This window comes from Pristiophorus japonicus, chromosome 2 (genome assembly GCF_044704955.1).
Source record: "Pristiophorus japonicus isolate sPriJap1 chromosome 2, sPriJap1.hap1, whole genome shotgun sequence".
Lineage (NCBI taxonomy): Eukaryota > Metazoa > Chordata > Chondrichthyes > Pristiophoridae > Pristiophorus > Pristiophorus japonicus.
The window spans coordinates 329,326,836-329,340,775 of NC_091978.1; the positions used below are offsets into that span (position 1 = coordinate 329,326,836).

The 13,940-nt window shown below is 46.5% G+C and overlaps 1 protein-coding gene and 1 pseudogene across 2 annotated transcripts in view; one reads left to right on the forward strand and one right to left on the reverse strand.

The window, feature by feature from the left end:
• LOC139234667 (cilia- and flagella-associated protein 337-like) overlaps positions 1–13,940 on the reverse strand; it is a 120,546-nt gene that overhangs the window by 27,886 nt on the left and 78,720 nt on the right. The window lies entirely within an intron of this gene.
• Positions 132–2,122, forward strand: LOC139228227 (small ribosomal subunit protein eS26 pseudogene; annotated as a pseudogene).

Consider the following 13,940-nt stretch of genomic DNA (forward strand, 5'->3'; position numbering starts at 1 on the left):
GCCAATGAACAGCTACATCAAATTAAAAAGGGTCTAGGAATATAACATTGCAATTTGCATCAAAGCACACTGTTGTAGCACAAATTCAGAGGAACCTGGGTGTCCTTGTACACGAATCACTGAAAGTTAACATGCAGGTACAGCAAGCAATTAAGAAAGCAAATGTTATGTTGATCTTTATTATAAGAGAATTTGAGTATAAGAGTAAATATTACTGCAATTATATAGGCCCTGATGAGACCACACCTGGAGTACTGTGCACAGTTTTGGTCTCCTTACCCAAGGAAGGATATACTTGCCATAGAGGGAGTGCAACAAAGGTTCACCAGACTGATTCCTGGGATGGGGGGATTGTCCTATGAGGAGAGATTGAGTAGAGTAGGCCTATATTCTCTAGAGTTTAAAAGAATGAGAGGTGATTTCATTGAATCATATAAAATTCTTACAGGGCTTGACAGGCTGGAGAGTCTAGAACTAGAGGTCAGTCTCAGAATAAGCGATTGGCCATTTAGGATGAGATGAAGAGAAATTTCTTCACTCAGAGGGTGGTGAATCTTTGGAATTCTCTACCCCAGAGGGTTGTGGGGATAGTGCAGGAAAGTGGAGTTGAGGTAGAAGATCAGCCATGATCTTGTTGAATGGTGGAACAGTGTCGAGGGGCCGAATGGCCAACTCCTGCTCCTATTTCTTATGATCTTAAATTCAGCACTGCATCACTTGCACATGATATCAGGTCAATAAAAATGACAAGTGGTTGTTCCAATTCTTCTCCCTCACTTACCCCAAAGGGAGGAATAGAATTTCCACAGGGATCCTGCTGATCTCCTGTCATAACTTCAGTGGAAGATCAGCGAAAAACCTGGAGAATCAACATAAATGGCTATTTACCCCATTTGTTCAGAGTTTCCGCTAATCTTTCACTAAAGTTATAGTGGGAAACTGAAAGAGTCCCTATGGAAATTCTATCCATGTACATTTATGTGATGAGTGCAGAGATTTTATAACTAACCATGTAGAGGCATGTCTATTTGCCATTCAATGACTGAAGCTGACAGTAGCTGTATCAAATTACACAAGCAAGACTTAAGCATGAATCATGGCTACATGAAATAAAAGTGCACTGGGTGCACTTCTAGTGCATCATCTCTCATAAAATTAATTTATTACACTTTCAATGACTCAGCTCACGTATTTGATGGATTAAATTATTTAGCCTTTAAAGAACTATATAAAAGCTTGCTTTAATAGGTAAACATTGACCTGTTGCAGATGGTGCTCTCGAGAATGTGGCTGAATAACAATACACACTTGACTCTGGACAAAAAGCACAACAAATTCTGACTGGAAGGATGTTTCCAGTGGGGTTCCGCAGGGTTCAGTACTGGCTCCTTTGCTTTTTGTGGTATCTATCAACGATTTAGATTTGAATATAGGGAGTATGATTAAAAAGTTTGCAGATGACACTAAAATTGGCTGTGTGGTTGATAATGAAGAGGAAAGTCATGGGCTGCAGGAGGATATCAATCTACTGGTAAGGTGGGCAGAGCAGTGGCAAATGGAATTTAATTCAGAGAAATGTGAGGTGATGCACTTTGGGAGGGCTAATAAGAAAAGGGTATACCCATTAGGCGGTATGCCACTTAATAGTGTAGCTTGTCCACAGAACTCTTTTGGGTAGCTTGTCCACAGATCCCTAAAAGTAACAGGCCAGGTGGATAAGGTAGTTAAAGAAGGCATGGAAGCGAAGGAACAACAGACGTACCAAGAAGGGCCGCGGCCATGTCCAGCCAATCAGGTGCACAAACTGCGCCCGCTGCATCCCCAAAGACAAAGCCATAAAGAAGTTTGTCATTTGCAACATTGTGGAGGCTGCTGCAGTCAGAGATATTTCGGAGGCCAGCGTCTTTGATGCATACGTTCTGCCCAAGCTCTTCGTGAAGTTACATTACTGCGTCAGCTGTGCCATCCACAGCAAGGTGGTGAGAAATCGCTCCTGGGAGGCCAGGAAGGACCGAACCCCCCCTCCACATTTCAGGCCAGGCGCCAACATCCCACGTGGACCTCCTCCCAAGCCTATGTAAGCATTAACAGATCCTATAATTTGGTTTGAAATAATAAAAATGTTGGACCACTTAAAAAAAAAGAAGGCATACGGAATGCTTGCCTTTATTGGCCAAGGCATAGAATATAAGAGAGCAGGGAGGTTATGCTTAAATTGTATAATACTTTGGTTAGGCCACAGCTGGAGTGCTGCGTGCAGTTCTGGTCATCGTATTGTAGGAAGGACGTGATTGCACTAGAGAGGGTGCAGAGTAGATTTACTAGGATGCTGCCTGGAATGGAGAATCTTAGTTATGAGGACAGATTGGTAATAGGCTGGGTTTGTTCTCATTAGAACAGAGGAGGTTGCGAGGAGACCTCATTGAGGTGTACAAAATATTGAGGGGCCTGGACATAGTGGATAGTAAGGGCCTATTTCCACTGGTGGAGGGGTCTATAATGAGGGGGCATAATTTTAAGGTGGTTGGTGGAAGGTTTAGAGGGGATTTGAGGGGGGGGGGAGGCTTCTTTACGCAGAGGGTTGTGGGGATCTGGAACTCGTTGCCTGGAAGAGTGGTGGATGCAGAAACCCTCACCACTTTTAAGAGATGGTTGGATGGGCACTTAAAGTGCAGTAACCTGCAGGGTTACAGACCTAGAGCTGGTAATTGGGATTAAACTGGATGAGCAGATATAATGGTAAGTACTGCAGGGAATCGAATACGGGTCAGCGTGATCTCCTGGACTAGGTTCGATCGCCTGGATGGGTTGGAGAAGAATTTTCCCAGATTTTTTCTCCCTAAATTGGCCTGGGTTTTTATCTAGTTTTTGCCTCTCCCAGGAGATCACATGGCTCCTGTTGGGGTGGAGTGTAGAATGTTTCAATATAAGGGATGTCGCAGTTGCGTGAAGCGGACTGGTTGGGCTGGGTGCTCTTTGCCTTTCCGTCATTGTTCATAGGTTTACATGTAACCTTTAGGACTGCTGACCAAGGGCCGTGAGGCTCTTTGTTGGGCGGCGCAGACGCGATTGGCCGAAATGGCCTTCTTCTGCGCTGTAAATTTCTGTTTCTATGTTTCTAAATTTTCTAAAGCTACTTTGTACTTGAATTAGAACTTTTATATAATGGAATTGGCACTATTACCAGGTATCTGATTATCTTCATTCAAACGTGTAAATGGTAAATATTCCATGAACAAATACATATTTATTGAAGGAATACTCCAAGATAAGACTTCACAATGGTCTCATCCTCAAATTTTTTCTGAACAACTACATCAGGTGTCATTTTTTTGAAAAATGTTTATTTTTCCAAATGGTGCAAAAGCTGAAACTATTCGGTTAGCATTAAGCATTAATAAAGGAATTGTTACTCTATTGGGAGTATAACTGCCAAGTCAAGGAAAGGAGACAAAGAGATATATAGACCAATGAGAGAAAAATGCAGGAACGACAGGGCCATAATAATGAGTTACTTTAATAATCCAAAGACACTGGGATAAAGGTTTTGGGCTCAAATTTACCCAGGAGATCCGTTTTTTTTTTTAAGAGCAACTTGATTTTTCTGGAGTATCTTAAAAATCCCCATTTTGCACATTCAATTTGCGGCAATGTAAGTGAGTTAGTTAGGATTTTTTAGTTTAGCTTTTTTTCAAAAGGGGGCATTACCAGCCACCTACGCCCGTTTTGGCCATTTAGGCCACTTTGCACAGCTAATTGTTGCTCCAAACTAACTTAGATCAGCGTATCTGGCCACTTGTAGCCGCACAGAAAACCCTTGCGGAGAGTTAAGCGCAAGTAGGTACATCTAAGACCATTCGGCCAGAGATAGGGGCGGGAGGGAAGCGGAGAGGACCTTGCAAAGCACTAAACAAAGCACAACAACATTCAAGAAGCATAAAAACATTCAAGAAGAAATAAAAAATAAAACTAAGTCCTACCTTCCTATCAAAACTCGGCCCGGGAAGTCAGCGGGCCGGCCAGTGCGGGAGGTCACTCGGCCAGGGATAGGTGTGGGACGACCAGGGAACTGGCCGCTGACATCCAAGCAGAAAATGACTTCTAAGATAAACTGCCAACCTGCCAAAGGAGACATAGAACCTCTACTTCCACTGGGTTTTTCACTATAGAAATAGATATTCCAGCGGCAGTTTCTGGTCAGCTATGGTGTACAGCCGTTCAGCTCATGAGCATTAGCCTTGATTATATGCTCAAGTCCTGGAATTATTTGGTAAGTTTGTACTATGGGCTAAGAGTAAACAAGAACTGGATTGAAACCATCCAAAATTATTTCACTTCGGAACCTTGGACTTTCCTCCTATCCATCTGAGCTTGTTTTGAACATAATGTGAGATCTGAAAGACATTGTTCTACCGCACTCAGCCAGGCCATTCGGCCTAGGATAGGGGCGGTACGCATCGGGTCCCACGCCGCAGCAAGCACACAGAGGCTGGGGGCAGGAGCTACTGTGCATGCGCGCACACTCCAACACGCATGTGGAGAGCTGCCGGCACTGTTTCTGGTGCAGGGCCCCAGCTCCGCCGCTCAATCGACTGGCCACGCCGCGCCAAGCCCTGGGAGAGGCAACACAGTGGCCAGAATCTGTGGAGATTTTTTTTGGCACCATTGTCAGCCCACAAAGTCAACCGCACCTCTGGAGAGTGCGCTGAAAAAAGTGGTGGGCCAAATTTGAGCGCAATGTAAGTAGCAAGGAAAAGGAGGTGTTTCTACAATATGTTCTAGATCAGTGGGGTCTTTAGTCCAACAAGGAAAGAAGCAGTGCTGAAAGTAGTTCTTAAAATGAAATGGGGCAACTCAGTAATGTAAGAGTAGGGGAACTAGGAAACAGAGGTTCAATGTAAAAACTGAAAAGGAGAAATTCAAAAATAAAGGTACTTGACTGGAAAAAAATACATTTCATTGAGCTAAAAAGGGGATAAGCCGAGATAAACATTAAAGAGAAATTGGGGGGGTGGGGAGGGGGTAAATTGGCCGATAAGTCAGGGGACAAACTGCCTAGCCTCTAAGCCCTCCATTTGCCACAATACCTCTGCAGTTGTTGATTTGCTGAAGCAATCTCTTACATTCATATTGCCCCCAGCAAAATCTTCATCTTCTCCCATCAAATCTGTTCCTTTGGTAATGTCCCCACCTTCACTCTCATTAGTCCAAGGGGCACAAATTTGAATGTACCCATTGCACATCTGGTTTACACATCAATTGCCAGATCTGGCGTGACCACATAAAGTTCTACCGTGCCATGATCTTCTTTAATAAAATGACCACTAGCCTAGGATTTTCCGTATAATACTCGTGAAGCGCCTTGGGATGTTTTACTAAGTTAAAGGCGCTATATAGAGGCAAGTTGTTGTTGTAGAGAAAAAAAGACAATCCCAGACTTTCTTTTCCCACTGCCAACCATCTCCCTTAATCCCTCTCCACTGTCTCCTCCACCCTTACCTCGAACAAGAGCGAAGAGCTCATGCATTTCCTTGCCTTCGAGATAAAGACTAGTCGCCTCCGCTATGTTCCCCCTTCTCTTTACTCACTAAACCAAATCTCCTCCCAGTCCTGTCTCCACTCCTGAACCCCCCTGTTTCTCCTTGGTTTGTCATCCATGAAATCTGATACGTCCTTACTACACAGTATAAATGCACACGAGGCCCATGCTTGAGAGAAGGTCAGTCTGTCCTGTCCTTTATTCCTTAGCACTCAAATGATGAAGGTGGGTGAGCTTCCCCTTTTATACCTGAAGGTCCAGGTTAGGAGTGTCTCCCACCTAGTGGTCAGTGTTCTCACGGTGTACAACTTAGGTCAGTTTATACATGGGTTACAATGCTGGTTGAATACATGACATCACCTCCCCCCCCAAAATCTTATTGGGATCACAGGTTGAGTCTCTCTGGTGGTTTACGCTCCCTTGTAGAGTGCCTGAGTTGGGGCTCCGGTTGTTGGGCGCTGGCCTGAGTGTCTGCTGTTTGCAGTGCCTCAGGCCTGTCCGGACTGCCCACAGTGACTGGGCTCTCCTCCCTTTGGTTCCGGTGTTCGGTCACCTGTGGTGCAGTGAACTCTATATCGTGTTCTTCCTCTGCTTCTTCTATGGGGTTGCTGAACCTCCTTTTTGTTTGATCCACATGCTTGCGGCAGATTTGTCCATTGGTAAGTTTAACTACCAGAATCCTATTTCCCTCTTTGGCAACCACAGTGCCTGCGAGCCATTTGGGCCCTGCAGCGTAGTTGAGGACAAAAACAGGATCATTTACATCAATACATCGCGCCCTCGCATTCCTGTCATGGTAGTGATATTGTGACTGGCGCCTGCTCTCGACAATTTCTTTCATGGTGGGGTGTATAAGGGATAATCGGGTTTTGAGCATCCTTTTCATTAGTAGCTCTGCGGGTGGAACCCCTGTGAGCGAGTGTGGTCGGGATCTATAGGCCAACAGGAGGCGTGATAAGCGGGTTTGTAGGGAACCCCCTTGGAATCTGAGCATCCCGTTTGATTATCTGCACTGCTCGTTCTGCCTGGCCATTTGAGGCCAGCTTGAACGGTGCTGTTCTAACATGGTTAATTCCATTGCCTGCCATGAAGTCCTGGAATTCAGTGCTTGTGAAGCACGGGCCATTGTCGCTGTCCAAGATGTCCGGTAGACATTTCTACCGTGGCAGAGGATGTGCTTGAATTTAAAATGTCACACTCGATCCATTTGGAGTAGGCGTCTACTACAACCAAAAACATTTTCGCCATGAAAGGACCTGTGTAGTCCACATGGATGCGTGACCAAGGCTTGGCGGGCCATGGCCAGGGGCTAAGGGGGGCTTCCCTGGGAGCATGGCCCAGCTGGGCACACGTGTTGCACCTGCGAACACGAAGTTCCAGATCTGCGTCTATCCCTGGCCACTAAACGTGTGACCTGGCAATTGCCTTCATCGTGACAATGCCCGGGTGCCCATTGTGGAGTTCTCTGATGAACACCTCTCTGCCCATCTGGGGCATGACTACGCAGTTTCCCCACAGTAGGCAATCGGCCTGAATCGAGAGTTCATCCTTGCGCCTGTGAAATGGTTTAAATTTCTCAGGGCATGCCCTGTACGTGGCTGCCCAGTCTCCATTCAGGACACATTTCTTGACTAGAGACAATAGCGGGTTTCTATTTGTCCAGACTTTAATCTGACGGGCTGTCACGGGTGAGCCTTCGCTTCCGAAAGCTTCAACAGCCATGACCATCTCAGCATGCTCGGTAGCCCCCTCAGTGGTGGCTAGTAGGAGCCTGCTGAGTGCATCGGCGCAGTTTTCGGTGCCCGGTCTGTGCCGAATTGTGTAGTCATAGGCAGCTAACGTGAGTGCCCACCTCTGTATGCGGGCCGATGCGTTTGCATTTATGGCCTTGTTGTCGGCCAAAAGGGACGTTAGGGGTTTGTGATCTGTCTCCAGCTCAAATTTCCTGCCAAACAGATACTGGTGCATTTTCTTTACCGCATATACACATACGAGCACCACCTTTTCTACCATCCCGTAGCCCCTTCCTGCCTGGGACAGACTCCTGGAGGCATAAGCTACCGGCTGTAACTGACCCTTGACATCGACATGCTGCAACACACACCCGACACCATAGGACGACGCATCGCACGTTAACACAAGTTTCTTACATGGGTTATATAGCGTTAACAGATTGTTGGAACATAACAAATTGCGTGTTCTATTAAAAGCCCTTTCCTGGCTGTCCCCCCAGACCCATTCGCAATCTTTGCGTAGGAGCACGTGTAGCGGCTCTAGCAGCGTGCTCAATTTGGGAAGAAAGTTACCAAAATAGTTCAGGAGCCCTTGGAACGAACGCAGCTCCATCGTGTTACGGGGTCTGGGTGCTCTCTGGATCGCTTCCGTCTTGGATGCAGTAGGGCTGATCCTGTCTGCTGCTACCCTCATCCCCAGGAATTCTACCTCTGGAGCTAGGAAGACGCACTTCGCCTTTTTCAGTCGCAGACCTACCCGGTCCACTCTGCGTAGCACCTCCTCCAGGTTGTGGAGGTGTTCTTCAGTATCGTAACCCGTAATGAGGATGTCGTCCTGAAAAACCACCGTTCCTGGAATCGACTTGAGGAGGCTTTCCATATTTCGTTGGAAGATCTCGGCGGCTTAGCGAATCCCGAACGGACATCTGTTGTACTCAAACAACCCCTTGTGTGTCGTGATGGTGGTCAGCTTCTTCGACTCACTCGCCAGCTCCTGGGTCATGTAAGCTGAGGTCAGGTCCAATTTTGAAAAAAGTTTGCCACCGGATAGCGTCGCAAAGAGGTCCTCCGCTCTCGGTAGCGGGTACTGGTCTTGGAGTGACACCCGATTGATGGTGGCCTTGTAATCGCCGCATATCCTGACCGACCCATCCGCCTTGAGCACGGCACAATCGGGCTCGCCCAGTCACTGAATTCGACTGGCGAGATGATGCCTTCCCTCAACAGGCGGTCCAATTCGCCTTCTATCTTTTCCTGCATCAAGTACGGCACCGCTCTGGACTTGTGATGTACTGGTCTGGTGTCCGGGTTTATGTGAATCACTACCTTGGCCCCCATGAAAGTGCCAATGCGGGGTTGAAATAATGAGTCAAATTTGTCCAGGACCTGTGAGCATGATACTCGCTCCACAGAGGAAATTGCATTGACATCGCCCCATTTCCAGTTCATGACAGCAAGCCAACTCCTCCCCAGTAGTGCGGGACCGTCCCCTGGGACAATCCAGAGTGGCAACCTGTTCTCCGAATCTTTGTGGGTCACGACTACCGTGGCGCTGCCTAGCACCGGAATGATCTGCTTTGTATAAGTCCGTAGCTGTGCGTCAATCGGCGATAATTTTGGCCTCCTGGCCTTGGATGCCCACAACCTTTCGAACTGTTTGATACCCATCAGGGACTGGCTGGCACCCGTGTCTAACTCCATTGATACTGGGATGCCATTGAGGAGCACTTTCATCATTATCGGTGGCGTCCTGGTGTATGAACTGTATACGTGCTCCACATGAACTCGCTGAACTTCAGCTTCCAGCGATTTCCCCCAGTGTCCATTTCTGCAATTTCTGCAGGTATTTTGCTCATCTTTGCAAACTCCGGCTGAATGTATGCCTCCACGCCTCCAGCATGAGTTGCGGTTTGAAACAAAAGGTCCCTTGCCAGTCGATCGTCCCTGACTGCCCCTGTTATTGTCCTTGAATGCACCATTAACAGGTGTTGATGGCCCCATTACTGGCCGTATTGTCCCTTGCAATGGCGTGAATCGCTGTTCAGCTTGCCATTGTCTCTGTCGAACTCCCCCTCTGGGTTCGACTACATGTTGGGGCATGCCTGACTGCCCTTGTCTGCCTGGAGAACTGTGTGCTGTTTTAACAATGTTGAATCTCTGTCCCAACCATTCCTTAACACAGTACCTCTCGTCTGTTCTGCTAGTGGCCATGCTCGCGTGGTTTAAATCCCAGTTTCTTGTCGCCATTGATACGTCCTTACTACACAGTATAAATGCACACGGGGCCCATGCTTGAGAGAAGGTCATTCTGTCCTGTCCTTTATTCCTTAGCACTCAGGTGATGAAGGTGGGTGGAGCTTCCCCTTTTATACCTGAAGGTCCAGGTTAGGTGTGTCTCCCACCTAGTGGTCAGTGTTCTCACGGTATACAACTTAGGTCAGTTTATACATGGGTTACAATGCTGGTTGAATACATGACGAAATCTAACTCCCACTCCCTCGATCCCAACACCACTAAACTTCTATATGATGCGGACGTGGGTATAGGAGACACAAAATAAAAATTTGCAGAGAATACAAAAATGTAAGCATTTAAACCTGAAGGGGATAGTACGTGACTTCAAGAGAGCTTATCAGATGTAATTTAATACTGAACAACAACAACAACTTTCATTTATATAGTGCTTTTAACGTCCCAAGGCGCTTCACAACAGTGATATAAGATAAAACAGATAAATTTGATATTGAGCCACATAAGAAGAAATTATGGCAGGTGAGCAAAAGCTTGGTTAAAGAGGTAGGTTTTAAAGAGCGTCTTAAAGGAGGAAAGAGAGGTAGAGAGGTTGAGAGGTTTAGGGAGGGAGTTCCAGAGCTTAAGGCACAAGCAGCTGAAGGCTTGGACACCGATGGTTGAGCAGTTATAATGAGGGATGCTCAAGAGGGCAGAATTTGAGGAGCGCAGACATCTCGTGGGGTTGCAAGGCTGAAAGAGATTATTGAGATAGGGAAGGGCGAGGCCATGGAGAGATTTGTAAACAAGGTTGAGAATTTTGAAATCGAGGCACTGCTTAACCTGGAGCCAATGTTAGTGAGCACAGGAGTGATGGGTGATCGTGACTTGGTGCGAGTTAGGACACAGGCTGCCGAGTTTTGGATGACCTCAAGTTTACGTAGTGTAGAATGTGGGAGGCCAGCCAGGAGTGTATTGGAGTAGTCAAGTCTAGAGGTAAGAAAGACATGGATGAGGGTTTCAGCAGCAGAAGAGCTGAAGCAGGGGCAGAGGTAGGCAATGTTAGAGGTGGAAATAGATGGTTTTAACTATGCAGTGGATATGTGGCCGGAAGTTCATTTCAGGGTCAAATATGACGCCTGGGTTGCGAACAGTCTAGTTTAGCCTCAGATAGATGCTAGGTAGAGGGATGGAGTCAATGGTTAGGGAACGCAGTTTGTGGCGGGGACAAAGACAATGGCTTTGGTCTTCCCAATATTTAATTGGAGAAAATTTCTGCTCATCCAATACTGGATGTCGGACAAGCAGTCTGACAATTTAGAGACCATGGAGGGGTCAAGAGAAGTGGTGGAGAGGTAGAGCTGGGTGTCATCAGCGTACATGTGGAAACTGACTCCGTGTTTTCGGATGATATCGTCAAGGGGCAGCGTATAGATGTGAAATAGGAGGGGGCCAAGGATATAGATCCTTGGGGGACACCAGAGTTAACGATGCGGGAGTGGGAAGAGAAGTCATTGCAGGAGATTTTCTGGCTACGATTAGCTAGATAAGAATGGAACCAGACGAGTGATAAACAACATGAGGTGATACATGCTTGGAGGAAAAATAAGAGCGAACAGATACTAAAATGGTAACATTTTAAAAGGAATAGAAGAGCAGAGAGACTTGGAGGTTTCGATACACATATCTTTAAATGTAGGAAGACAAATTAATAATGCTGTAAACAAATAGCACATGGGATTTCTAGGTTTTATAAATATGGATATAGAGTACAAAAGCAAAGAAGTAATGCTGAACCTATACAACTCATTGGTTAGATTGTAGTTACAATATTGTGCCCAGTTTTGAGCACCTTAATATGTAATAGAAATGGCACAGGAAAGGTTCCAGGGATAGGAGTCTTTAGTTATGAGAGGAATCGAGAGAAACTGGGGCTCGTTTCATTAGAGTAGAAAAGGTCAAGAGAAGAGCTGATAAAGGTGTTCAAAATTATTAAAGGTTTTAATAAAATAAATCAGGAAAAATATTTCCACTGGTCATTGAGTCAGGAACTAGAGGGCATAAATTTAAAATAATCATCAAAGAACAAAGGAAGAGAATTTAGGAGATTTTTTTAATGTGGAGGGTTGTTCAAACATGGAATGCTCAGTGGTGAAAACAAAATCCATAACAGTTTTAAAGGGAAGTGGATACATTTTTTATTAAATGAAAATTTTAAAAGGGTACAGGGAAAGATCAGGGGAACGGGACTAATTGAATACCTCTGGAAAAGGGGTGATGGTCCAAAATGAACTCCTTCTGTGCTGTAAAAATTGTTAGAATTCTATGAAGTTTTAAAAGAAATAAAATTGGAGGCATCTGAGTTCACCGTGGCCATAATGTTCATATGGCACAGAATGTGGGTTTGGGAGCAGGTCAGCGGTTAAAAGCACTGGAATTGACAGCGCGTTGGGAACCCGCCTTCATTCCGCTGACTTCCGCATTTAACTCGGGCACGTTTCGAAGGGTGCCACAGACCTGCTCGGTAGAGACGGGCGACTTTAGTGAAGAACTAAACAACTCGTTGAGAGACTCTTAAGAGGCTTTTTAAACTGAGGTTTCAGCTTTTACTGCTTGTGCACGGGATTCACGGAATTTGTGGAGCTCATCTGTGAAGACAAGGCGGGAGCTCAGTGGCCATTAAGTGACAGCTGGAAAAAGCACATAAATAACTCAAACCTTACTCCGCTTCCTTGCCTAAGGGAGAGTCTCTTGCCCAGGCAGCAGGCAAAAATGAACAAGATGGGAAATTGGTGCAAAGAAATACATTTATGTGGGTCATAAATAGAACTGAAACTTAACATTAACATTTGGCAAACACACATGTATATACCCTTGTGCATCTACAATTGTCATTTTTCTTTTCCAAGTGTTTCTATGAGGTGTACTCCACGCCCCCCGCCCCGTGGCTTCAGCAGAGGTAGACACAGGCAGCTCACTTCCCTGCTCTGACTGCTTAGACACTTCTGGCAAATGATCTCTGGGCTTTGGAGCCTGTGAGGGCCTCGCAAAGACTGCTCCTCCTGTAACTGTGCAGGGGCAGAATCAGCCATCTCCCAAGGTAGCATGTGGGACTCTGACTGAGGGAGAAGCAACAGGGGAGAAGTGGGAGCGCTTTGAGCAGCGTCCCCACATCCATGTCCCCTCTCACCATCATCCCTCTCATGGGCCACCCGCACTTCCTGCTAGCAAGGAGCTGGAGAGCACCTTGCCAAATATCAGTGGGACAATGAACACCCAAGCCCATGTTGGTATCCCTTATGGAGATGAGTTCAAAAAGAGTTCAAAAGCTGTTGTCCACAGCAAACATGTTCTCATTTGCTTGGCGCATTAGCTGCTCCATGCAGGTGGCCATCCTTTCCATGGAAGACACGTCGTTGCCAACACGTGTAATATGGTGCTGATCATGTTGGAGATGGACTCCTCCATTCTCTCTACAATCGAGCACATTGTGGCTGGAAAAGCTACCAGAGCCATGAGCATTTGTTGCTGCTCCTCCAAGATCACCCTCTTTGTCGATGATCCCCGAGGTTCAGCATCTGCATCCAGCTGAGCAGAGCTTGGAGCATTCTGTGCCCTCCGGCAAGATGTCTCCACTGCTGTCCCTGTCTCCACCATCTGCCTTTCCTCACTTGAGATGTGTGAGATACCAGATGACAACACTACTCTGTGTTTTGCAGAGCCCACCGATGCACACATATCTGCACTGGTGCTGTGTACACTTGGGTCTGGTGACTGCACACCCTCAGAGACTGCAGCTTCCTCTGAGGCGTCGTCTTCCTCCTCCGATTGGACAGTGGGGAGAGGGGATGGTCAATTGATGGACCTGTGGGAGAGTAAAGACATGAATTAGAACTCTGATGATAAGAATGTGTAGCATTACCATTATGTACATGATATATCACTGGCTGCTAACATCAGTCACCATAAATGACTGTTGTATGCCATGTGCGATATTTAATTCTGTCACCAGGTTGCTGGGAGGTCTCCCTCTCTCTGTATCCCACCGCCAGCCGCTCTGCCACTCCAGTTAATTCCAGCGCCTCCTCCTCTGCTGGGGTCAAAGTTGTGTATATTAGAGGGCCACCTCCGGTTCTTTGTCTCTCACTGTTGTTATGTGCTTTCTTTTCCTGCAAGGAGGGAAAGGAGAGAACTTTGAGCAAGAGTGATGGAATGAGTGTAAGGGATGGATGGTCTTCATCTGTAGAGGGTGACTATGAGGGAGTGGCATAACAATGCCAAATATCCTCCTTCTGTGGTGTTACTTTCTGGATCGCATTAGGATGAGGGTGAATGTCAATGGTGGTTAGTCAGATAGGAATGTGAGTAGGTGCATTGACAGTGAGGGATGGATGCACCTGCAAGATAGGTTGGTGTGAGGAGTGACGTGCAGGAATAGG